Source organism: Catharus ustulatus, chromosome 5 (genome assembly GCF_009819885.2).
Source record: "Catharus ustulatus isolate bCatUst1 chromosome 5, bCatUst1.pri.v2, whole genome shotgun sequence".
Lineage (NCBI taxonomy): Eukaryota > Metazoa > Chordata > Aves > Passeriformes > Turdidae > Catharus > Catharus ustulatus.
Genome location: NC_046225.1, coordinates 46706700 through 46731601, shown reverse-complemented (window position 1 = coordinate 46731601; position 24902 = coordinate 46706700). Strand labels below are relative to the sequence as shown.

The window sequence follows — 24902 nt, the reverse complement described above, 5'->3', positions numbered from 1 at the left end:
CATGCTGCTAAATGAGTCTTATAGAGCTGACCAGAAACAGCAAAGTTTGGTCCCTTACAATTCCACCCATGCATCACAGTCACCTACTAGTACAGGCTGGGGGGTTATGGTAAGAGTATAGATATACCTCAAAAGTACAATATATTCAGTCCAGGCACAGAAAATCTCCTCCCACTTTAGTTCCAGTATTAGCACTAGTTATGGTCATGTTGCAGAAAAAACAAAGTGGGTTTTTGCTGTTTTTGTTTAAAACAAATAAAAAGAAACTAAGAGGATATATTTTATAAAAAAAATAATTTTAGGTTAATACTTGGAAAATGAATCATTCACAGGGTGCACGGCAGGTCACAGGAGAAGCATAAAGCCTGTCATTTGCAGGCATCACTGGTTTGCTTTCATTTGTGCTCCATGGTTATATATTTAAATCTTCAAGAGCTTTGGATCTTGATCAACTGAAGCATAATTTTATGACATTAAAGCAGATGTTTCACAGGAGAAGTAGGTTAAAGAATAAGGAATATTTCTGCACAAAATATATTTGCATCTTCATAAATTAAGTAGCACAAACATTTTAATCCCTTAACTGGTTTAATGGCGTGACTGTGTAACAACTTTATGTTTTGCTTCATTTGGAAAGTACTTGACTACCATATATATAGAAATTCAGTGTTTCTAATTTCACAATTTTAAACTTATGTTTGGTGCAGCAAGTTATATAATCTGTAATAAATAACTTATTTGCTGAAGAAAAGAGAGGAATCAGTAAAAAAATAAATCACTGTCGTATGAATACTAAGTGTCTTAAAAGTGACTCATAGGAACCAACTGACTTTACAAAGTCAACATTAAATGTATTCCTAAACCACAAATGTGGATAAGTCTATGACAATATCCTCCAGCAATTTATAATTTCCCTCAACTCATGCATTACATCAGCTCCAAGATATTCCTATATGAGTTTAAAGTTTAACTAATGACCAGAAATCTTTATTCACTTTCTCCAAATCACATATTTTTCCTCAAATGTCAGATATTCTGAATTAGAAGTTTTTTTCCAGTCAAAGTAAATACAGTAAGAGTGCTACTGTGGGTCCAGCTTCCCATAGTACCTTCAGCTCAGACCCCTTAAATTTTGATGGAAATGTGAACTTTTAGATTATATGTGTTGAGGTTAAACCTTCAGTAGCATCCCTGATCAGCAGAATCACAAGCCATGTAACTTACAAAAAATATAGATACAACAGATACTACAGCTATAACTACTATAAATATTTCATATTCTTCTGCATAAAATAAGACAAAGAAAAGAAAAAAAATCCACTTTACTGCTCTAATGATTAGGTTACTCTTTGAGAAAGAAAACTACACTATTCCTTTCTCTCTCTCTCCATTTCTCTCTTTGTGTATATATATATATATATATCGAATACATGCAGGGTACATATTTTTTTCTCTACTTATTCATATGTAGAACCATATCACTCATTTAAATATGAATAAGTATTTAGTCAAATTATTCTTCTACTTAACAGTTTTAACACCTTTACAAAGATAGCTTGTTCTTCACTTGATATATAATGGATACCTAATGAAACAGCTCCAGTGGATATTGTGCTTACAGTAAATTCACGAATACAAGCCGCACTGAGTATAAGCCGCATCTCTGGGTGTTGGCAAACATTTCGTCTTTTGTCCATAAATAAGCCGCACCCGAGTATAAGCCACTCTGTCATTCGCAGCGAGGACCCGCATGCAACAAATTTGCCAAATAGTAACAGAACCACGGCAGGGCGGGGTTTACTGGCTCGGTTCGGGCTGTGCAGGCTCAGCCCGCTTGGTGCTGCCGCTCGGCGGGGCCGCTCGGGGCTGGCTGCCGTTGCCACTGGGCTCAGTCATCCTGGCCTGGCGCTGCCCTGCGGTGACAGGCAGGTACGGAGCCCCCCCCCGCTCCCATGGCAACGGCGGCGGGCGGGGATGGAGCTTCCCCGCTCCTGCCGCAGTGGCGGCAGGTCAGGATGGAGCCTGCCTGCTCCTGCCATGGCAGGCGGGGACGGAGCTTCCCCATGCCCGTGGTGACAGTGGCGGGCGGGGACGGAGCTTCCCCGCGCCCGTGGTGGTGGCAGCGGGCCGGAACAGAGTTTCCCTACTCCTGCCGCGGTGCCGGCGGGCCGGGACGGAGCCTGCCTGCTCCTGCTGCGGTGGGCAGGGACAGGAGCCCCCCGCTTACCCCACGGGCTGCGGGGATGGCAGCATGGAGCCCCCGCCTTCCCCCCAGGCTGTGGGGATGGCAGCACGGGGCCCCCCCGTCTCTCCCCTGGGCTGCGGCAGAGGAGGGAAGGAAAGAGCTCTCCCACCTCTCTCCCCGCCCCCCGTGCTGCCTGCAGGGACACAGACTCCACCCGCGGCGCAACAGAGTAGCAATTTGTAACAATCGCGAAATGCCGGCTTTTACTGGCAAGTTGATCGAGTCGGCACCTCAGTTTCCACTTCTGGGGGTGGAAATGTCAGAAAATTATTCACATATTAGCTGCTCCTGAGTATTAGCCGCATTTCCGGTTTGGGAGCAAAATTTTAGTCAAAATGATGTGACTTGTATTCGTGAAACTACTGTACTTTTAATTTAATACTCAAATAGGTAACTTCATGAAGGAATTCATGAAAAATTTCTGATTCCTGAAAACAACAATGTATTTATCTTAAACTCTTACTTAACTGACTGGCCCTATTTAGCAAATAGCATAGAGTAACTAACAGATTTATAAAAGTCCCTTAAGATCATAGAGTTCAACCAACAACCCTGCCAAATCCACGACCAAATCATGTCTACATGGCTTTTAAATATATTCAGGGCTGCTGACTCCACCACTTCCTTGGGCAGTTTATTTCAATGCTTGACACTCCTTTCTGTGAGGAATTTTTTCCCAGTGATCAATCTAAACCTCCCCTTGTACAATATGAGACCATTTCTTTTCCCCTGTACAACATGAGGTCCTATTGCTTGTTGACTGGGAGAAGAGACTGACCCACACCTTGCTACAACCTCCATTCAAGCAATTGTCAAGAGATAAAATCACCACTGAGTTTCCTTTTCTCCAGTGTAAATTGCTTCCTCAGCCACTCCTCACAGGACTTGTGTTCCAGACCCTTCACCAGCTTCTCTGGACAGGTTCCAGCACCTCAGTGTGTTTCTTGTCATGAGGGGCCCAGAACTGGACACAGAATTTGAGGTGTGACCTCCCGTGATGAGCACACAGGGACAATCCCTGCCCTGATCCTGCTGGACAAACTATTGCTGATACAGGCCAGGGTCCCATTGGACTTTTGGGCACACACACTGGCTCATGTTCAGCTGCTGCTGACCAGCACTCCCAAGTCCTTTTCTGCTGGGCTTTCAGCCACTCTTTTCCAAACCTGTAGCGCTGCAGGGGGTTTTGTGACCCAAGCGCAGGACCCAGCAATTGGCCTTGTCAAACCTCATAAAACTGGCCTTGGTTCATCAATCCACCCAGTCCAGATCCCCTGCAGAGCCTTCCTGCCCTCCAGCAGATCAACACTCTCACCCAACTGGGTGTCACCTGCAAACTGAGTGTGCACTTGGCCATCCCATCCAGAATCCTGTCAAAGCAATTAAACAGGGCTAGGCTTCACATCGAGTCTTCTGGAACTCCATAGGTGTCTGGCTACCAGCTGGATACAGAACCCTCCCCACCCCCCTCTGGCCATGGCCATCCAGCCAGTTTTCTGCAAACCATAGTTCTTAAAGAAGCATCTGCAAGAGCACTTCTGTCCAACAGACTATGGAGGTATCTCTAGGAGCCCCTTTTAGAGTTTGTAACTTGAGTCCCCTTCTGGTAGGAAAGATTCCCTTAGGCATACTTACAGGATTTTTTCAAATTTCCAACTTTTAAGTTCTTTACAAACTAAATTGCATAAAAATTTATTTTCATCCTTAGCATTTAAAGAAACAGATGGCTATATAGAAAGAAAAAAAACAAAAACAAAAACAAATAACATATCCCCAGTATCTGTAAAGTTGTTTCATTTTAAAAAACATTTTTCACATCTTCTTCAGTGCGTGAATTTTTCAGGTTAAAAACACTTTCTGGACAACAGTTTTTTCCTGTTACCTAGTTAAACTTGCTATAACACTTTTAAAACTTGATAAATAATGCATAGCAAAACAAGATTATGGTGGGTGAATATTATTGGCAGGAATTAGAGCACAGAAACTAATCTATAGTCAGAGAACACTAAAGCACAGAGCACTAAGTGACATAAGTAGGCTAATTGGATGCTTCTTACAGGAACTGCTTTTCTGCAAACATTAGATTCACCTGACAGAGATTTATTTGACAGCTCTTGGATAAGAGAATAAGAAAATGTTTCTCTTTTGTGTCAAAGTAACATATCTGTGCCTTGACATCAAAGAAAAAAAACAACCAACCAAACAAAAAAGAGATGCACCTTGTATCTTAATGTTTTATTATTTTCTTCCTCATTTAATTCAAGAATCACAATAATTCTTCTTACTCTTCTCACAATCCTTCTCCCATCCTTGACAAACAATCAGAGTGTTAGAATGAGACAGCATTTTAAAAAAATAACTATTTTGCAGTGCAGTATCTTGATCAATGTTTGCACATGTCTAGCTGACCTAGTTTAAAATAATATAGTTGCCCTTCTACTCACAAAGTCTGGAATCAACTTATGGCTTGTGGATTTTTTTGGTTTTATGACTTATTTAAAAAAAAATTGATAGCCATATGCAGAGGCATAGATCAGTGCAAATCAGTAGCCCAGTAAGCTCACCAGCAAGTGATTTATGAACCAAGAAGATGTGCTGACAAGTTTGTTAATGGGAAAACTTTGCATAAAGAAATTTAGATTCCTATCTGTCCTATATCTAGGCTTCTATTAATCTCTCAGGTGCCAAATGGTCTCTCAAACTTTCCAGAAAATTACTTTTGTTCCTTCTGACCAGACAGGATACCCTTGGTACTTTACTGATGTAAAGCCAAGATACAAACTCTGAGTATCAGAGAGCTGGCTGAAAAAATATTGCCCTACATCACACCAGTTTCAAGAAAGATACACATAATTACAATTGTGTGATTTTTGCTGTGTCAATAGCATTTTCAATTAAGTGAATATAAGGTCAAATTATGCTGGATAGCTTACAGTAGCATTAGTGGAATCTAAATAGGATTAACACTGTAGATGAATTATCCAGACCACCTTGTAAAACTGATTGCTAAATCAGTGAGAAGTCTTTTGACAGGACTTTACTACAGTGAAGTCAAGTAAATAAAACCATGGCAAAACTACAAATGCATTAAAAGGATTATTACCTAGACAATCAATACCTACCTCGTTGCTCCTCATGCATCAATATAGATTGTTATACACTCTCTAGTCATCTTTTCAGAAGTACATCTTTCTTAAGTGGTTCATGAATGGTACTGTATTTCAAAGACATTTTTACATTTCAAAAGATTAAAGAATGAGTCTCACCTTTGTGCAAATACACATCTGAATCGTCATATGTATATATATAACAGAAGTTAATTTCAGAACTTTCAGGGGAGATTTATGTATAAATACTTATATTTATACATATATATATATTTATACACACACACACACATATATACGCACTATATATATATACACACACACTATATATATATATACGCACTATATATATACACTATATATATACACTATATATACTATATGTATCCATATCTGAATTTACAGCTTCATACTTTTCTATGCTCATATTTATACTGTAAAAACAAAGCAGAAATATAAAGATGAAATTAGAATCTAAAGAAATCTTTATATATGCCTTAAATAGTGCACTTTTTTTTTCTACATTTGACACGTGATTTATACACCTATATAACATACAGCCATATGTAAAATTTGAGTTGTAAGTACCTCATTACCTTACAGATTTTCTTTAAGAAAACTAGATTGAAATCTTGTAAGCTTGCCCATTCATTTGATTTTTTGGTGATATAAATCCATACACAATAGAAAATGAAATATTTCCATATCAAGCCAAGAACAACTTTTCTTTTTTGTTGGAATTACAAGACCTCAAGTAGCACATACAGACTCCTAATTAATATTTCTGTATTTGTACTGCATCAATGGCTTTATCACAAAAGTAATTTACTTAAAAGATAAATACTTCATTGTGGTGAGTTCTAAATAATCACTATGAAGTTAGCTTATGTGAGAACAAAGATTAATAGAGGTGAGAGAGACACTATAGACAGTAGGTACTGAAGAAGGAAATTTGGTCAAATGCCAATTGTTTTCCTTCTACTGCTACCTTGTTATGGCTCTATGTGCACTGTTCAATTACAGGAACATCTCACTTCTATTTTATTGTGAATTTCTTGTTCAAAAGAGGATTACCCAAAAGATTTTAGCTATATGTTATGCTACTCTTCCATGCTCTTCTACACAGCTACAAGCCATTTGGGGTTATAGAGTGGTTTCCATTGGGAGAACAGCCATTGCCTTTCAAAGACTGCCTCTTTCAAATGCTTAGGAGGGAGCTAGGCATAGGAAAAAACACCCTAGACTGAGACAAATAACACTAGGTGTTATTTGTGCACATCCACTCACCATAAGCTATTGAATGGCAAGACATTTCCAGACCAATTGCTACATTTACAAGTAATTTGGTCTCTGGAATTTACAATTACATTATTTTCCCCCTAAAGTTAAATCGAGAGAGGAGAAATAATACGGGAAAAACATGGTGGAGCAAAGATATGTTCAAAAAAGGCTTTTTTTACTATGCATCTTAATTTTTGTATGATTCACTCCTAGGAAAATGAAAGGGAAAGGATAATATTTTAATTTTGTAAATATCTATTGAAATCAGGATATTAAAGCAAAACAAATGGATCTTTTTCCAGTGGTCTGCACTAAGCATTTATGAAGCCAACTATTAGCATGAGAAGTTCCCCTGTCATTCAGAGGCATTTATCAGACCCAGCAAACTAGCAGCTACCTTATTAGCTGCCAGCTACTAGCCAGGTCTGTATGAGCAGATATAGGGGAGTTATTAAGAGATGCTATCAATATACTCTATGATGACTGTTTGTCCTCAAGGCTCTGCACGACATTATCAGTAAAATCTCTATTCTTGTAAATATTTCCCCCCCTTTTCACCAGTTTTCAATAGAGATAGAAGTAGAGGAAAAGAAAATATCACTCCATCATACTCCAAGTCTTGCCTCTGTGGCAATGTTATTGCAGTCAGCACAGACTTATTTCAGAAACCCAGAGAAGGAATTTTAAGAGCTCAAAACTGTTTCTCTAAGGAAAAAGTGCTTGAGGTGCTTAGGATCATAATATGAGCAACAATGTATTAAAATTTCTGCTATTAACTTTCCTCTTACCTTCTAACAGCATAACTGAAGCAGCTTTTTCCTGGACAGTGGATTTAAATAAAAAACAAAATGCCAAACTCCAAAAAACTCCTACACATTAAAACCCAAAAACCTAGACAAAACCCCAAACCAAAGGAAAAAAACCATCCCAAAAATCCCTCTGAAGCTGCACTTCATAATGCCCTCTATTTTTAAAGTGTTATTACATAGTGTTAAATGCAATAAAAGGGATTGCAAAAGGCAATTTCATCATAAAGTCACTTTTGGCTAGGTTACTGTAAGACTTGTGTAAGTGGGGACAGGATCGCAGTTCATTGTGCAGTAAACAAAAGTAGTAACTCAGCTTCTTTCTTTGCCAGGCAATGAAGGATTTCTCTTTCCCTCTTTCCCCATACAATATATTTGTGTTTTGCATCCCTCCTAAATTTCTAAGATACAGAATTTATATTCTAACCATACAGTCAGATTGCACTTCGGTCAGAGTAAGTTAGTTTTCTTTGTACTTTTCTAACTACAAAAAAGTGAATTATATGTAACAACTATTTGTGGATACAAATTTTAGACACTTTCTTCCCCTCCATTTTCTTTCACTTTTTGTTTCCTACTCTGAAAACCCACCCCAGGTCCAAACCATGTACCTGGATGTTTTATGCTTTGTTTCAGAGAGGGCCAGTAGGAAAAAAACCCAGAAAAGGTATAGCAAGTAGTGCAGAAAATTTTCACATATTAAATATGGATGACATTCAAGTGTGAGAAGAAAAGACAGATTATTGTTCATTGTCAAGTTTCAAAGGATGCAGACTTTATTTCACTGCAAGTTCTGAGATATTCTCAAAGCTGTATTGTTCCCAACTTAAAGGAATGGAGGAAACCTCCTCAGTTCATATGTGTTAAGCACTGGAGGACAAGTGAGATTAGTGGGAGAAAACAGAGGACCAAAGGCTGCAGTAAAAATAAAATTACAGTAATTTCATGACTATAAGGCGCACCCTTTTGACTAAAATTTTGGCCCGAACCCGGAAGTGCGCCTTATAGGCCAGTGCGCCTCATATATGGACAAAGTTCAACTTGCCAACCTGGAAGTGAGAGCTGTGACCCAATCCGGGACCTGCGGGAGCTGCGGCTGCCGGGCGGGGGGAACTGGAAACTGGTGCGGCCGCCGGGCAGGGATACACTGGAACGCGGCGCAGCTGCTGGCTGGGGAGAAGCAGCACAGTGGCCTTGGCCAGGGAGAAGCAGGCAGAAGCAGGGAGAAACAGTGCGGCAGCTGCTGGTTGGGGAGAAGCAGGGAAAGAGGGAGCCGCTGCCACTGGCCTGGCGCTAACCGCGCGGGGAGGCATGGACGGAGTCACCGCCGCCGGCTCCAGACCGGTCCTAAGCATGCGGGGATGGAGGAAGCTGCTGGCTCCAGCCCAGCTCGAATTGCGCCGGGAGGGAGGGAGGAAGAGAGGGAGCTGCCGCTGCCAGCTCCAGACCGGTGCTAACCGTGCAGGGATGGAGGAAGCCGCTGCCGCTGGCCCGGAGCAAGCTGCACAGGGAAGGAGGGAGGGAGTCGCTGGCCTGACGTGAGCCGCGACCACCCCGAGCCAACCCGGACCACCGCGAGCTACGGCCGCCCTGAGCTGCGCCTCACCAGCTGGCACCGCGGGCAGGTGAGAGTGCTGAGGCCCTGGCATGAGGAGGGAGCCTGGGGTTGCGTTTAAAGACTACGCCAATCTGTGAAAAATGTTTGCAAATTGAGCACCTGTCAGTAAACCCTTCGATTGCGCGATTCCATTACTATTTCATTACTTTGTTGCGTGCGGCACAGCTCCTCGCTGTAAAAAAAAAATGTGTGCCTTATAGTCCGGTGCGCCTTATATAATGCACAAAGTTGCAAAATTTGCTGGCTCCCAGAGGCGTGCCTTATAGTCCGGTGCGCCTTATGGTCATGAAATTACTGTATTTCAGCAATAGCCAAAGCATGATTATAGATTAAATCCCACTAAGGACAGCAGGCTGCCCTATTAGTGTTGAATATGTCCAAACTCTATATAAATCACAAAAGAAAACAGCTACTTGCTCAGGACAGCTTTGTCAGTATCAGGTTAGTATCAGTGGAGATCACTGCTCATATTGTTGCACTGCCCAGTACCTCCCTGAAACCAAAGTTAATAAGTCCCTGCTTGAGAGCCCTGGAGGTAAGAACTGCAATAGGAGAATCAAGTTGTCTAAAATTCATGCACTCCTAAAACATGCTAAAATTAATGTGCCACACAGATGTCCTAAAAAGAACTTGGTATTTGAGAAACGATTTCTAGTTCCTTATCAACATTTTATTCCCTGTTTAAAGCTTCATGTGATGAAAAAAATTATTTATCACATATCTATAGTATAACAAACTTTCAGTATATGCTGAATTAACTACTGTTTTCTGGACTTAGCATAACTGGCTCCCCAAAATCACAGGCAGGAAAAACAATCTGCCTGGCAGGCTACTTGACACGTGTCTGGTGCTCCAGCACACAGTGAATCACAGCATGTTTAGGTCAGTGCAGAGGCCCTAGGTCTGAAAGGTGAAACTAGGGCTGCCCAGTTCTTCAGTGGCAGTAATTTTTGTGGTGCATGGTTATTACCAAGACATCCTGTACTTGTATAACCTGGCTATGTTCAGATATCTCCATATTAAAATTCTATCCCAGGGTTTGGGCATGCCTTCACACCTATAACTGATTGTTACATCACCTATGTTGTCAATTCAACTACCCGGTGGTAAAGCATCGGGTGATGCTGTTACCTCATGCCAAACTCCTATCCACCTTGTTTTAATTTTCTGTTTCACTGTGTCTTTATTTAAACATGAGTCAATGACTCCATTTACGTTTCTGCAGCTGAACCCCATTTTTTCTGAATCTTTGTTTCCCTTTTTTCCCAGTACTACGTGGTGTTAAAATCTAGACATTCAGGATATCTGCTGCTGGATGAGCAAAGAAAGGACAAAAATCATAGAATAGTTTGGTTTGGAATGGATGTCCAAAAACCATCTAGTCCAACCCTCTGCGAAGAGCATTCTCCAAATACATTAGGTTGCCAGAACCAATTGGCAGATATGGACTTTCACTGAGTACAAGCGAGTGTACAGAGTTTGTGGTCAGAAAAAAGCAGTTAATTCTGATCACTGGGTTCCCTGAAGATGGAGCAGTTGTAGGAAGTGCAGGAAAAGCAGGCTGGCTTTCCTAATTTTTTTTTTTTTGAGACCTCGAAAATAATTTAAACATTACTTGTTGTGACAGTTCTGATGTTGGAATCCGAGTAAGGAGACTTACTAGGTTTTGGACTTGGACTCTAGTAAAGATCTAGATGTCATTAAATAGTATTCTCAATCTAGCTACCAATGAAACAATTTATGTTGTATGTAGCTGGCTATGCAAATTAATGAAAACTTCAACGAATTGAAAAAGTGTTATATTTCTTCATACAGTAATGTGGAGAGTAAACAGTATCTAAAATATGAAATATTTCACAAAAATTGAGGTATTTCCCAGCACTCACACAAGCTTTTAGGATCTGAGAGTAGAGGAAAATTTTCAGTGCAGATTAAAATGATTTTTAGTCACTTATAGTTACAAGTAGGTGCTCTATATATCACATCGACAACTTTAATCTCCGAAGTATAAATGTTAAAGACCCTTGCTCTGCCTAAAAGCAATTTACTAGATAAACCCCAGGAATTTCAATTAAGGATGAATGTGCAATTACTTTAAGGAAGAATAAAACCAAGCTTTTCATTAGGAATATATGAGCAGCTGTTAAAAAAAAAATATTGTCAATACTGTCACTTCATTCAATTAACTCCTAACCTTGCAGATCACAGATCATTTCATTTGTCACCACATCGATTAGGCAGCTTTACATTTTGAGAGCACTTCTATGCCATTAGGTTATTAGATCCAGCTAATTTCTTTCCCAAGAATTGCATGAATGCATTTGACACATTAGCTAATGAAGTTAGAAGATTCGTATCAAATCCTTTCTGTAAGTATTGAGAACTACCACTATCAAAACTCCAGAGACAAAATATGTTTCTTTTTTCCATATATAATATACAACAGCTAATATTTAGAAACTAAAATTTTCATTTCTTAGATGTTATGAAACTACAAGAAACAAGGAAATTATGTTAAGCAACAAACTCCCCACCGGTGTTAGCTGTCAAAATCATTAATGATGTATTAAGTACAGAAGCTCCCCCTTTAATATTTTAAAATATATTTGAACTATATATCATCTCCAAATACTAAAGCAATCTTCACATCTACTCTTTGACTGACTGTGAATGCACTAACCTTAACAAGTAATTTTTATAGAGTTGGATTCAGATAAGTAAAAAACCCACATTTTTTCCTATAAAGTGAACTGATTATGTAATATGTAAAGTAATTTTATGTACAGAAAATAAATAGAAATGCTTCCTTAAGTTTTCATGAGGAGTGTAAATGAAAGCATTCTCCTACCTTAGTCAAAGATGCTTGCTGCTGACTGACTGGAACAATTTTACTTGCATCCTACTAAACTCTTGAACCGTAATCCTGTTATGTGTCTACAGCAGTTTCATGGGGGTGGGACTTCTGTGCAATAATGAATTCACCAGGGAATCTTCCCTTTGAAAGAATGCTGCTACAGACAAGGAAACCACTCTACACTTACTGTCACAAGCTTTTGGATGATTAGGTTAAGGTGCAGGGAGTGAATACACGCACACACATGGAGTGATGCAGATGCAAGTATTTCCTATATGCTAAAGCTTTGACAGAACAAAAACCGCAGTATGCTTTACAAGGAAAGTGTATATATATGTGTGTGTGTGTATGTGTGTGTGTGTATACACTTTATATATGCAAAAAGGAGAGTCATAAAAGGTCATTATGAAGAAATTATTTATTTAGTCTATAGGAGTGTGGCAAAATAGCATGTCTGGGTTTATTAGCCATTCTAACCATTTAATATGAGAAAGAGAAACCCTGTCAATCATGCCAATCCTTAACAAAAAAAAAAAAAAAAAAAAAAAAAGAAAAGGTTTAAGATTATAGTAATCCTAAATGATAAGCTGCATAAAAAGCAGATACACACCCACCCTTCTAACTATCACTAATTTCCCGCGTAGAGTGGCAGCTCAGAGATAAGGAAAAAGCTCTGTAATATGTTAACCCAATAATATAAAAAATAGCTTCCTGCAAGCTCTCCAACCAAGAACAGTGAGGTTTATAGTGATTAAGATGTATGAGCAAAAAACCTTGGAGAGTGTGTGTGGTCACTTGAAATAAGAGAAAACAAATATAAGCATAAATTGATACTTTGGATGAAAGAGAGATACATCTGACAAGGTTATGGCAGGGAATATGACAAAGGGTGAAGGGTCCCAGTATTCAGCCAACCATCTCAGTGGAGCTGTAAGAATAATGGTCCCACGGCCTGATTACTGGACTAAGTGAGCCTATCAGCCTTTATTAAATCATCCAGCACTTCCCTTATCTCGTTTAGAGATAAAAAGCAAAACAAAGCTGACTCATCAACTTCCAGCTCTGCAGAGCTGCTTCCCAGCAGGTCAGTCCCAGCCTATGCTGGTGTCTGGGGTTACACCCCAGATGCAGGATCCTGCATTTGCCTTTATTGAGTTTCAGAAGGCTCCTCTCTGTCCATCTCTTCAACATGTCAAGGTCTTTCTGAAGGGAAAGCATAGCACCCTGGGGTATCAGCCACTCCTCCCAGTTTTGATGCATGAGCAAACTTGGATGAAGGAGTGCAGTACCTTCTGAGCAAGTCACTGATGAATTAGTTAAACAATACTAGGCCCAGAATGGAACCTTTGGGGACACTACTTGTGACAGGTTTCCAACTAGATCCCATGTCACAGATAATGACTCTCTGGGATCTGCTATTCAGTCAGTTATCAATCCACTTCACTGTCCACTCATCCAGCCCACACTTCCTGACTTTGCCTGTGAGGATGTTGTGAGAGACGGTGTCGAGGCAGACAGTACTCACTGCTCTCCACTCATCCATCCAGGTAGCTGTTTCATTGTAAAAGTCAGTCAGGTTGGCCAATCCTTCCAGGGACTCTACCTGCCTATCACTTTTACAGTTTTCTTGTTCACTAACGCACAAGAGGTACAAACAATCATAGCTTTCTTCTGTATAAATTCCAGCTTTCATTCAGGGTATGAAAAACAAATGCAACTCCCTTCCCTTCAAAAGCAACCTTCATTTCTCAATTCCATGCAACTGCCTTTACGTATAGGTCATGAAGGGATCTGTGTGTTTTCCACACCTTTATTTGAAACTGTCCCAACAGGGATGCCACATTCAAGAATCTGAGTTACTTAAAAGACAAACCAAAAGAATAAACATTATCCTAGAATGTTCAAATGTGCGCATTAACTGAACAGCAGATAACAACATTATCTGAAGTAGAATTCAGAGGATTTCATTTCCAGAGAAATGAAAAGAATTTGCAGTTGCTCAACCCAAAGGGCAGAAGGTGAAGGAAGAAGAGTGAGGGAAAAGAATGATAATATTTAGCTATGTCAAAAGCAAGAGCAGAGATGTTTCCCATCTTTATAGAAGATACCATAACAAGGAGGAATTTGAAATTGTAGAGAAAAAAACTTTCCAATGCCTAATCCGTGGATCTGCTGGTAGACAGGGAGATTCTTTAGCCTTCCTATTGCCTGGGAACCTTTGAGAACAGGTTAAAAAAAGTATCATAACTAGTCTAGAAAGAGTTGATTTTACATAGGCTGAGTGAGGTGAACTGAACATGTCTACACAAGTTTTTCTGCACAAATTCTAAATATTCAGGAGTCAGAAATGAGGCATGTTGTTGTCAGAAATAGTTTTAACCAAGCACAAGTGTAATTATTTTAATTTTTAAAAATATTAAAAATAATTATTTTGATAGGAAATATTTATCTCAATAGAAGTGTGAATGGCATCCTGTTAATAAGACACATAAAAGTAATATAACAATAATTTATCATTTCAATTAAATTTTAAATATATGCTTGATGCATTAATTGGAAAGCTTTTACCTTCACCCAAAAAGCCATAAATGAATATAGGCTATTTATCTAAAATAAAGTTTTCCTTTTACAATTTGATGCAAAAATTAGGAGCATGTAAGATTGAATTGCATACTGACAGAACAAAACCCATGTCACATGTACTAGATTTCTCCAAATGCTGTGATTCAGCTCCTTATATGAAATAATTGGACCCTGGTAGACCTTAGAACTTAATTATTCTGACCTAACAGGCTGATTTTACCTAAGACCTTTTTTTATTGATCTAATGTGCAGTTGAAAGGTTGCTTCAACTTCTGCCTTGTGCATTGCTTGTATTAAATTACTCGTTTTCACCTACTTTGCAGATTACTCCATGGAAAAATAATGCTAGACAGCTAAGATATTGTCTTTTAAGTAAATAGATTACATGCAGCCCCCTTTGCTACTGTTAGGTCCCTAGACTTGCAGTTAGACCTCTTCTATTTGATAGTTATAGTCAGTATTCAATAAAAATCTTCCATACAGTTGTTCTTTAATCACTTAAACTGCAATATTTTGTAAGTAGAAAGTGTTCTTTGGTAAAGGAATATAAATTCCATAAAATGCCATCTTTCTGCAAACAGTCATTGGATTTACTGATACTGTGTCATAGAACTGTGAACAGTGTTTAGCAATACCTTCACATTGTCAAACCAATCCAATTTTTGGGGAAAGACACAAAACACTTTAGATATTGGAAACTGCATTTCATCTGCAATCTGTAAACAGAGACTCCAATTGTTGGAAACAAATCCGAGGAGAATAATGGCTCAATGACATTTAACACAAATAAGACATCTTCTCACATAATTGTTTTTTTATCCTTTACCTCTTCCAGTCAGAGAAGCTCAGTCTGGATCTCTAGTGCACAGACTCTCAGACAATTTTCTTTACTTTTCCGTGCTAAAGTATAGATCATGTGGACAACTATCACTGAGCTCACATAGATTCTCTATTTCAGTAAGATACTGATAATGTGTAATGTATATCACTTTTAGTGTCTATCACTATCTGGTGATATAAAGGCTCAATTCTTCTGATCATTAGGAAAACAGCAAAGCTCTTGTTGCCTCTCCAGAGTAAAAAGTACCACTGCTATGATTCATCAGGAGCATACTTCACATTTCATTGCAATAAGGGCTGTCAAAAGAGAACCTGGGGCAACCCTCTGTAGAGTCACCTGATGTATCTAACTCTAGAGTTATCTAACTCTTCAGAGATTGCAAAAGTGTACCTAAAGGTGTTTTTGAGACAACCTATTAAAAAATGCCATCCTGTACCATAACATAAATACCTTGAAAAAATATTTTTGTTGCAGAGGTTTGGCAATGCAGTCTTAGTAATAACATTTGTGGAGACTAGGTCAACATATTTAACATAAACATACTTTCCACAGAAACAATAATTTTAGAAAGTCATATAACTGTGGTGAAGAAGATGATGAAAAAAATACAAGATTGACCAAAATGCTACAAATAGACTAGGATGCATCAAACAGTATTGAACTGAGAAACAATTAATAAATATCTCTATGCATATTTGCTCCATTAAGGGATTGCAGTCTTTTGAATTACTTTTTTAAACCATACTTCTCTGTTGCTGTATATGAAATAAAAGACTGGAATGAGGAAAAGTCTCATAAAGTGCTGCAGAGAAGACTAGCAAAACTTCTGCATTTTTCAGTTGACTTCATGACTGACTTAAGTGTGGTTTTTAGTTAATGCCACAATATGTTTCTTAGAAAGTTCAATGAAAAGACATGTTTTTCCTTCAATGTTTTTCTGGAGATGCATCACGGCACTAATGTACTGCTTACCACATTGAACAAATTGCTTCCCAAACTTTTACTAAGAACACAGCTCTTAAGCCCAAGTATTATGGTGTTTATGTCGATACAATTCTTAATGCATTCCTGTTGCTAGGATAAGCTTGTTTACAGCTTGTGGATGAATAATTTTCATACACTTCTTGTGAGGATCCTGTGTTTTTGCATTGACTGAATAGTTGTATCTAACCTCTCCTGCCCTCCATGCATGGGCAGTGCTTCCTCTCTTTGGATCATATCTAATATTTCAATGGCAGCATCAGTTCTTACCAACACCAAGGACATTGTGCTAGCATCCTAGTTATACTGTAAGCAAAAATAATTACAGTAATTTCACGAATACAAGCCGCAGCAATTTGACAAAAATTTTGGTGGAAACCCGGAAGTGTGGCTAATAGTCGGGTGCGGCTAATATATTAATAATTTTCTGACATTTACAACCCCAGACGTGCCAGCCAGAGTGCCGAGCCAAGCACCGGCCAGTAAAAGCCGGCATTTCGCAATTGTTACAGTGTTACCGTGTTGCCCTGGCTCCCTGCAGGCAGCACGGGGGGCGGGGAGAGAGGCGGGAGAGTTCTCTTCTTCCCTCCTCTGCCGCAGCCCAGGGGAGAGATGGGGGGTGGGGCGCCGCCATTGCCGCGGCCCCGGGAGCCAACGGGGTGGGGGGGGGCGCCGCCATTGCCGCGGCCCGGGGAGGACGCGGGGGGGCCGCGCAGCCATTGCCGCGGCCCGGGGAGCCGACGGGGGGGGGCGCTGCCATTGCCGCGGCCCGGGGAGCCGACGGGGGGGGGGTGCCGCCATTGCCGCGGCTCCGGGAGCCGACGGGAGCCCTGCGCAGCCATTGTCGTGGCCCGGGGGGGGGGGGGGAAGTGCGCGCCGCCATTGCCGCGTCTCGGGGAGCCGGCGGGAGCCCTGCGCCGCCATTGCCGCGGCCCGGGGGGGGGGCGGGAAGTGCGCGCCGCCATTGCCGCGGCTCGGGGAGGAGGCGGGGTGCTTTGTCCGCGCCCGCCGCCGGCGCCACGGGCGCGGGAAAGCTCCGTCCCCGCTCGCCGCCGCTGCCGTAGGAGCAGGGGAAGCTCCGTCCCTGCCTGCCACTGTGGGGCAGCGCCGACCCGGGGTGACCGAGCCCAGGGGCAGCGGCGGCCGGCCCCGAGCGGCAGCACCGTGCTGGGCCACCTGGCCCCGTCAGCGGCCCCTAGCGGGCCGAGCCTGCACAGCCTTAGCTCAGCCAGTAAACCCCGCCCTGCCGCGGTTCTGTTACTAATTGCACGCGGGTCCTCGCTGCGAACGACAGAGCGGCTTATATTCGTGTGCGGCTTATCTATGGACAAAAACTGAAATATTTGCCAACACCCAGAGATGCGGCTTATACTCAGTGCGGCTTGTATTCGTGAATTTACTGTATATCTCATTTCTTCTGAAAACCAAGCACTGAAATGGGAACAACCCAATACACTTTAATGAGATTTCTTTCTACAAGAGTTTAGCCTCCTGTCTAATGACAGGACATTAAAACCACCTCTTCTTACATTTAATTAAAAGGTACAATATGGTTGGACAGTTATTAAAATGAGTAAGATAGCTTTTGTTCTTTTAAGCATAATTTTCTTGGAAATCTTTCTTTTTTACCAAGACAGAGGCTGGTTGTTAGGTTTCAGACTGATAGAGAAACTAGAAAAACACTGCTGTATCTAAACTCCCACAGGGCAATAATGAATTAGAAAGAATACTGAAGAGTGAAAATGTCTTTACTTGGTCAGAACACTCAGTTTATGTGGTTAAATTATCTATACTATTTGCACAGAGTCCGCATTTAGTTAAACCATATGTGTTTCACCAGATGTGTTTCCTTTGATTATATAACTTAACATTTCAAGCATCCTCACTACCTATTCTGCAGAGCATGTACTGACAAATAAGGTAAGAAAGGAAAAACAGGGACATTCCAAATATCATACTGACTTTTTTTTTTGTTTGTATTTATTCATTAGGACATGAACCAGAACTCAGCTGAAAACTGCTAGGCTCAGATAAGAAGAAAAAATTTCTACATATTAAATTATTATGTAATAATTTGTCACAAAGTAGAATATTATTAGAAAGAAAAAAATATTTCAGAATGTTTATGGGCCTGGATATTAAAACAGTAGTGGAGATTCCAGTTCACAAAAATCTAGTTTTTATAGGTAGCAGAATCTTAGCTTCTTGTTTTTTCCTCATCAGTGTTGACCAGCACTGCTGTTAAGAATTTTTTTACAGGCAAGAGAAATTGAGAGCAGTAAGAATGATCTGCCATAGCCAAAAATTGATGTCTGGGAGGTATAGGATGAAATGTGAAAACAGCTTGTTCCTCTGGGAAACACTAGAGCAAATTACGCAAGGACACTGCAGTCTCCATCCTTGAAGTTTTAAGTCTCTGCTGGACAAAAAGCTCAAATTCAAGCAGTTCATCCAACCACAGTGATGATTATTGACCATCACCAGACAGCTGTGGAGAGTAGCAGAGCTTTTAACCATACACCATGCTGCAGAATACAGACTGCAGTCCAAATCACCTGCTGAGGTGAAAACTCAGACAGGAGGAGGAAGAGAGTTCTGAAATTTTATGGAAAGATGGACAGATTGAGATTAAAGTCAAGAGAGTTTCATTTTCCTGAAATCAAGTTCCAGCTTTCATATACTTACAGGCAGCATAATTAAGGATGAAGAACCCTAATTATTAGATAAAATCATGACTCTGTGATATTGAGGTCTCTATCACTGATTTGAACAGCTACAGATTTTCAGCCATCATGTTCTGTTTCAGAGTACTTGTTCTTAAAGAAACCCAAAAATCCCCACCAAACCCCATGAGCAATATCTGTCCACCTACAACCACAAAAGAACTCCCCCAAAAAACAACCAAATAGCTCTAACAAACCAAACAACCCTGAGAGACCAGTAAATTTAATAATTTTCTCATGGAAGAAATCTAAACACATGGCCATGTGACAGCAGTAATGGACTACAATTTTGTAATCTTGCTTCAAAACACTGAAAAGTATTCATAACTCTTGATGCTGCAGAAGCGTCTGCATTTCTCATGAATACCTAAACAGATTATAAATACTTTCACTTTGATATTCATAGACTGATACCAAAATATTGAAACATTCTTTGAGTTTCCTGCTTCCCATGACTTTCATCTCAAATCTTTCTTAGTGACCTTTGAGAAGGGGAATTTTTTTGCTCTCCTGGTTTCTGTGAAAATTAATGTAGCCAAAACCAGAAATAAGACCAATATTTAGAGTCTGTTCTTTTTCTCCTTTTTTTTCCCCTTTTCTTTTCTTTTCTTTTCTTTTCTTTTCTTTTCTTTTCTTTTCTTTTCTTTTCTTTTCTTTTCTTTTCTTTTCTTTTCTTTTCTTTTTTTTCTTTTCTTTTCTTTTCTTTTCTTTTCTTTTCTTTTCTTTTCTTTTTTTCTTTTCTTTTCTTTTCTTTTCTTTTCTTTTCTTTTCTTTTCTTTTCTTTTCTTTTCTTTTCTTTTCTTTTCTTTTCTTTTCTTTTCTTTTCTTTTTTCTTTTTTTTTCTTTTCTTTTCTTTTCTTTTCTTTTCTTTTCTTTTCTTTTCTTTTCTTTTCTTTTCTTTTCTTTTCTTTTCTTTTTCTTTTCTTTTCTTTTCTTTTCTTTTCTTTTCTTTTCTTTTCTTTTCTTTTCTTTTCTTTTCTTTTCTTTTCGTTTTTTCTCCTCTTCTCTCTCTTCTCTTCTCTTCTCTTCTCTTCTCTTCTCTTCTCTTCTCTTCTCTTCTCTTCTCTTCTCTTCTCTTCTCTTCTCTTCTCTTCTCTTCTCTTCTCTTCTCTTCTCTTCTCTTCTTCTCTTCTCTTCTCTTCTCTTCTTCTCTTCTCTTCTCTTCTCCTCTTTTTTCTCCTTATTTGGGATTATCTTCCTTCTTTTGTTCACATCCTGATGCTCTTTTTTGCCTTCTTTAGAAGTCTATGTTTTACCATCATGGTATAAAGTTTTTCAGATATTTACAACCTGTATGACCTAGTTTACTTGCTTTAAGTTGTCATCCCTCCCGCTTTTATTGTGATAACTTTTGGGTTGAGTGCATTTTTAAGATACATATAATATTAAACACATTTATTTCACAGCCATCTTAAGGGCTGAGGCAACTAATTGAATTAAGCTGTAAAAGACTAACTGATTTTATATATATTCTGTGTAATTAATGCATTAAAACTGATTTTAAATAGTGAATTTTTCTAGCATATTCTAACAGTGTTCCAAGTAGCAGTAAGAAAAAAATATAAAAATTCGCACAACAAGCAGACAATGCAAAGACTGAAAAACGTGTAACAGATGACGGTGTGTTTTGTTGGGAGTTCTTTTAGGTTTTTTTGGTCAGTTTAAATGGTTCGGGTTTTTTTGCCTTCTTCTTTTTTTTCTTTTTTTTTTCTTTTTTTTCCTTTTCTTTCTTTATTTTCTTTTCTTTTTATTTTTTTATTTTATTTTTTTTTTATTTTTTTTTTTTTTTTAAATACACAGAATGCAGCTTTTTAAAGAGGTGAACTAGGGAATTCCCCTCCACCTGGCACTGGTGAGGAGTGGCTGAGGGAATGGAGTTTGTTGAAGCTAGAAAAGAGGTGGTTAAGGAGAAACTGGTTGCACTCTATGAAGAGAAATATAGGGGAAATTGAACAATGCTCAGAAAAGTAGAGCAAAAGGTCAAGGTGACAGTAGTAACAGCAAGAGTAATTATGATGGATATAAAGAAAGTAATCTAAATAATTAAAGCAGTTAAGCAACAAAGTAAGGGTCCAGAGCAGTTTGGATTTTCCATATGTGAAGGCTTGCAAGACAAGTGAAAAAACCTGATCTACCTTTAAAATTGTCCTTTCTTTAAAAAAGAGCTGTAGCTGATGGCTCCAGCAGTCACTTCCATTCACACAGTGCCCCACCATCAGGCTACTAATATAACTGTAGAAGATTAAAAAAAAAAAGTCAGATTTACCACTTGATTTATTAGCAAACATTATCTGTTAGCTACAAAGCTACAAAGCGCAACCTAAATACAGCTCTGTACTACTGAACATTGCTCCTAGGTACATAGCCTACATGAAGGAGGCTGTATCCATAACTTCCATCGTATTTTCAAAAGCTGTCTTCCTGTTTTTTGCCAAACTCTTTTTTTTACTAAGGTAGACTTAGTGAAAGAAAAAGAAACCCAGAGAAAGAAAGCTTAGATTGCTTTCATATTCTAAGAAATCAGGCTGGGGTTTAGAAGTAGCCAGTCTGGTACTTCCTCAACTCCCCCTTCCCCTCTCTCTCCCCTTCTTTATTATTCGACCTCAGAATTCAATGAGTCAAAAGAGTGCACAGTGCAATATTATCTATTTGTCTTTTAAAAGCTAAAGCTTTAGGTGCTCTATGGTTGACTCCATGGTAACATGACATCTTGCAACTTCATAGTTTGCAAGACTGAGAAAATAGATGAAACAAGCAAGATAAAGAACATACATGGATGTTTAGAAAGGAAATATTTTTTATTCAGTCACAAGGAATGTTATAACTTTTATTCATCATGTATTTGGCCTTCATATTTTAATTATAACTTACTCAGAGAGTTGTGTTCCAAATGAGCATCTGGACTTTATCCATTCGGCCGTATTGTTACTTACTCTGCTTTTTATTCCAAATTTATTTTCACATAACTCTGCACAGCGTTTCACATTCCCAAGGGAGTTATTCCTACCAGATAGTATTTACATATCCACCTCCTGCTTAGATTTTCAGTAGTTTTTCCACAACTGTTTTCAAGTGTTAGAAACAAAGTGGAAACATATCATCACACACAATTAAGTTCATGTGACAGGATTCTTGGGTAGAGGAGAAATATGAAGTTACTACATAGTTTTCAAATACAAAAACCCCACTTTGATTATGTGCTTTATCCCAGGACACTGTGCTCTATCTGCTCTTGCTCAAGAAGGTCTTGCAGTTTAATCAGGATATAACCTCTGTGTCCTACAGAGATCATCAAACATATGATATTTCCTTTGTGATTTAACACCTTGCTACCTATTCTGAAAGACTCTATATTTTCAAATCTTTTAAAACTCAACGCAGATTAAAAGAATGAAAATTAATTATGTTAGAGTTCTGCTTCCTTGCCAGCAGGATTTAAGGCAAATAGATTTTAAGATAACTATTCTGAGTTGTTACAGCTACAGCAAAAATGAAACTCTGGAATAGGAAAGGAGCTTCTTCAGAAGAGAAATGCAAAAACCCTGTTCAGCAGTAATTTTTGAGAAGATTCAGCTGTTGATATTTGCTTGTTTTTTGTTCATTTTAAACTTCATTACACACATATCCTGCTAAATATCTATTGTACATCACTTTAATTAGAAATTCAAGGATAGAAATTCATAGTCGTATTGGATATGCCAAATATTCATATTGGGGTGCAATTTAATAGTGCACAGATCTTCATGTCTTAGCAAAACAGAATATTCCAACACAAAATATTTTTATACTTTATGTTATTTTGTGTTTCATTGAATCATCTTCCTTCTTAAGTGTCAACCATGCAAGATATAAGAAATAGATGGTTGTTTTACTCACAATTGTTAAATTCCAGTTGGGTAGCACTTTTTTCCAACTTTAAACACATATCTACCAGTAAGTTACGAGACAGCAGTAAGAATATTAACCACTTTAATCTGAAGTTATGAAACATCTTGAAAATGACTTAGAGAAAATCGGATTAAAAAAAATCATTCATACAAGCACTAACAAAAAGCATCAAATCTACTGGGACAGGCTATAGATATGATGAGGTATTGAAATGCCCTCTTAAAATGTTACAACATGGTTTAAGAACTAAACCAAGATGACTTTATCCTTATGCCCAGTGCTACTGTGGCTCCTTATCTCTATTTCCATAGAACAGCTTAAATCCTCCAGTCCTGTGTGTAATGGAAAGGAAAAATGCCACCCAGAACTCTGCAATCACTGCTTGTTGTGTCAGGATGCAGATGTCGTTTCTAAGACACCTACTGACACCTGGCAGATAACAATAACTGGAGCAAGTATTAGACAGTACCTGACACTCCAGCTCCCAGAAACAGATCCTGGCTGCTGTAAGTCTTTTATGAGTAGTGCTACTTTTAATCACTCAGTGGTGATTTTTACAACTTCCCTTTTTAAAGCATTTACCTAAAGCTATTGCAAAAAAATCACCATTGCAAAAGGTATGACAGCTAAGCATCTCTCATATGCTAACATTGACAATATTGATGCTGTTCTCCTTTAGGTATTGAGTAGGCAGATTTGCAGTTTGAACAGCAACCTAGCCATATTTTGGCAGTCAACTACCACCATTTACATTTAAACAAAATCAGCATTTCTGCAAGTGATAAATAAAAGCAAGAAAGCAATTGATACCATTCTGGCAAATTCTTTAGAAATATAAATCTTTCATAAATTCTGAACCAAATTCTCCTCAGCTTCTGCCTCACCTCTGCAAGCTTCTTGGTTTTGGCCAAAACTGTAGAGCACCTAGTGGAAAGCAAAGCAGTAATGTCAATCTTCCTTTCCAGTGCCACAACTACTAGGCAAGAATCTCCTCTTTCATATAATCTATTGATTATTTCATCTCACTAGTAGTGCTTTCAAGTTGCTGGTCATTCAGATGTAAACACAGCCCACCTCCCTTCCCTTATGAACTGCTTTACCCGCAGTGATCACTAACTGAAAACAAGTTAAAATAGGGATTAAAATAAGAAGAGTTATAGCTAAAGTAAAAAATGTAGTGTTTATTTGCTGTCCTCATGAGAAACAAGAGAAGTATCTCTTACCAAGAACAGCTTCAAAGTCTTTAGAGAGAGATGATAAAAGACAGAAGCATGAATTACTTATGAATTTATTTTTCCCCTCTAACAACGCAGTAGCTGTTTCTTGCTTTTCAGTTGACATCCCTTCGTACTGTTGTGCTCTGCAGAACAATAGAGGCAGTTGTAGAAATGAAATGAGTCACAAACAACATGTGACTTGGGGCATGCAAGGCAGAGCTGACGATATCACTTTGTCTCAGCTGCCAAAGAGTGTAACAGAATCATGTTTGTTTACTGCTTGAATCCATAATTTTGCTGTTAATCTGAACACATTTTTTCTTTTAGAAAACATGACATTATGTAACATGCTGTGTAGCTCATAACTTACCAGTACTAACTTACATTTTGGTTAGCCCCATTATTGTCATGATACAAGACTCTAATAATGTATTGAATTGTCTCATAATAGGGACGTGACAAATATCTCTGCTGGATTAGCAGGTAAATATTCGTTCCTCCATGTAAAAGGAAGTTGGCTGTTATGGTAAACACACCCTCATGATTCAAGATACATTAATTTTAAATTGAAGCTGCATTTCTCCTAGAGCTTTGATTTTTATGTACTTAAGCAGGCAAGATGAAAATACAGTTCTTACTGCTTTTTCCCCCTAGTCTTTCAATAGGACAAGCTGGAAATAAAATGTATAACTTAACTGAAGTATTTTTTCTCATCCATTGTAGTCATATGGTTAATTATCAGCTCTCAAATCTTTGCA

At 38.9% G+C, this 24902-nt stretch overlaps 1 protein-coding gene across 5 annotated transcripts in view; it reads right to left on the bottom strand.

Annotated features, from left to right (window-relative positions):
• DLC1 (DLC1 Rho GTPase activating protein) overlaps positions 1 to 24260 on the bottom strand; it is a 279555-nt gene extending 255295 nt beyond the window's left edge. For 3 of the 5 annotated variants that reach the window (XM_033060562.2, XM_033060559.2, XM_033060563.2), the window contains exons 1-2: positions 24151 to 24240; positions 23812 to 23851 (exon numbers count right to left, since the gene is read on the bottom strand). The gene's annotated coding sequence lies outside the window, so the exon portion shown is untranslated. Of the gene's footprint in view, positions 1 to 23811; positions 24123 to 24150 lie in introns of those variants that run through there. The other 2 variants (XM_033060568.1, XM_033060564.2) reach the window with 2 other exon arrangements.
• Positions 24261 to 24902: the final 642 nt, after the last annotated feature.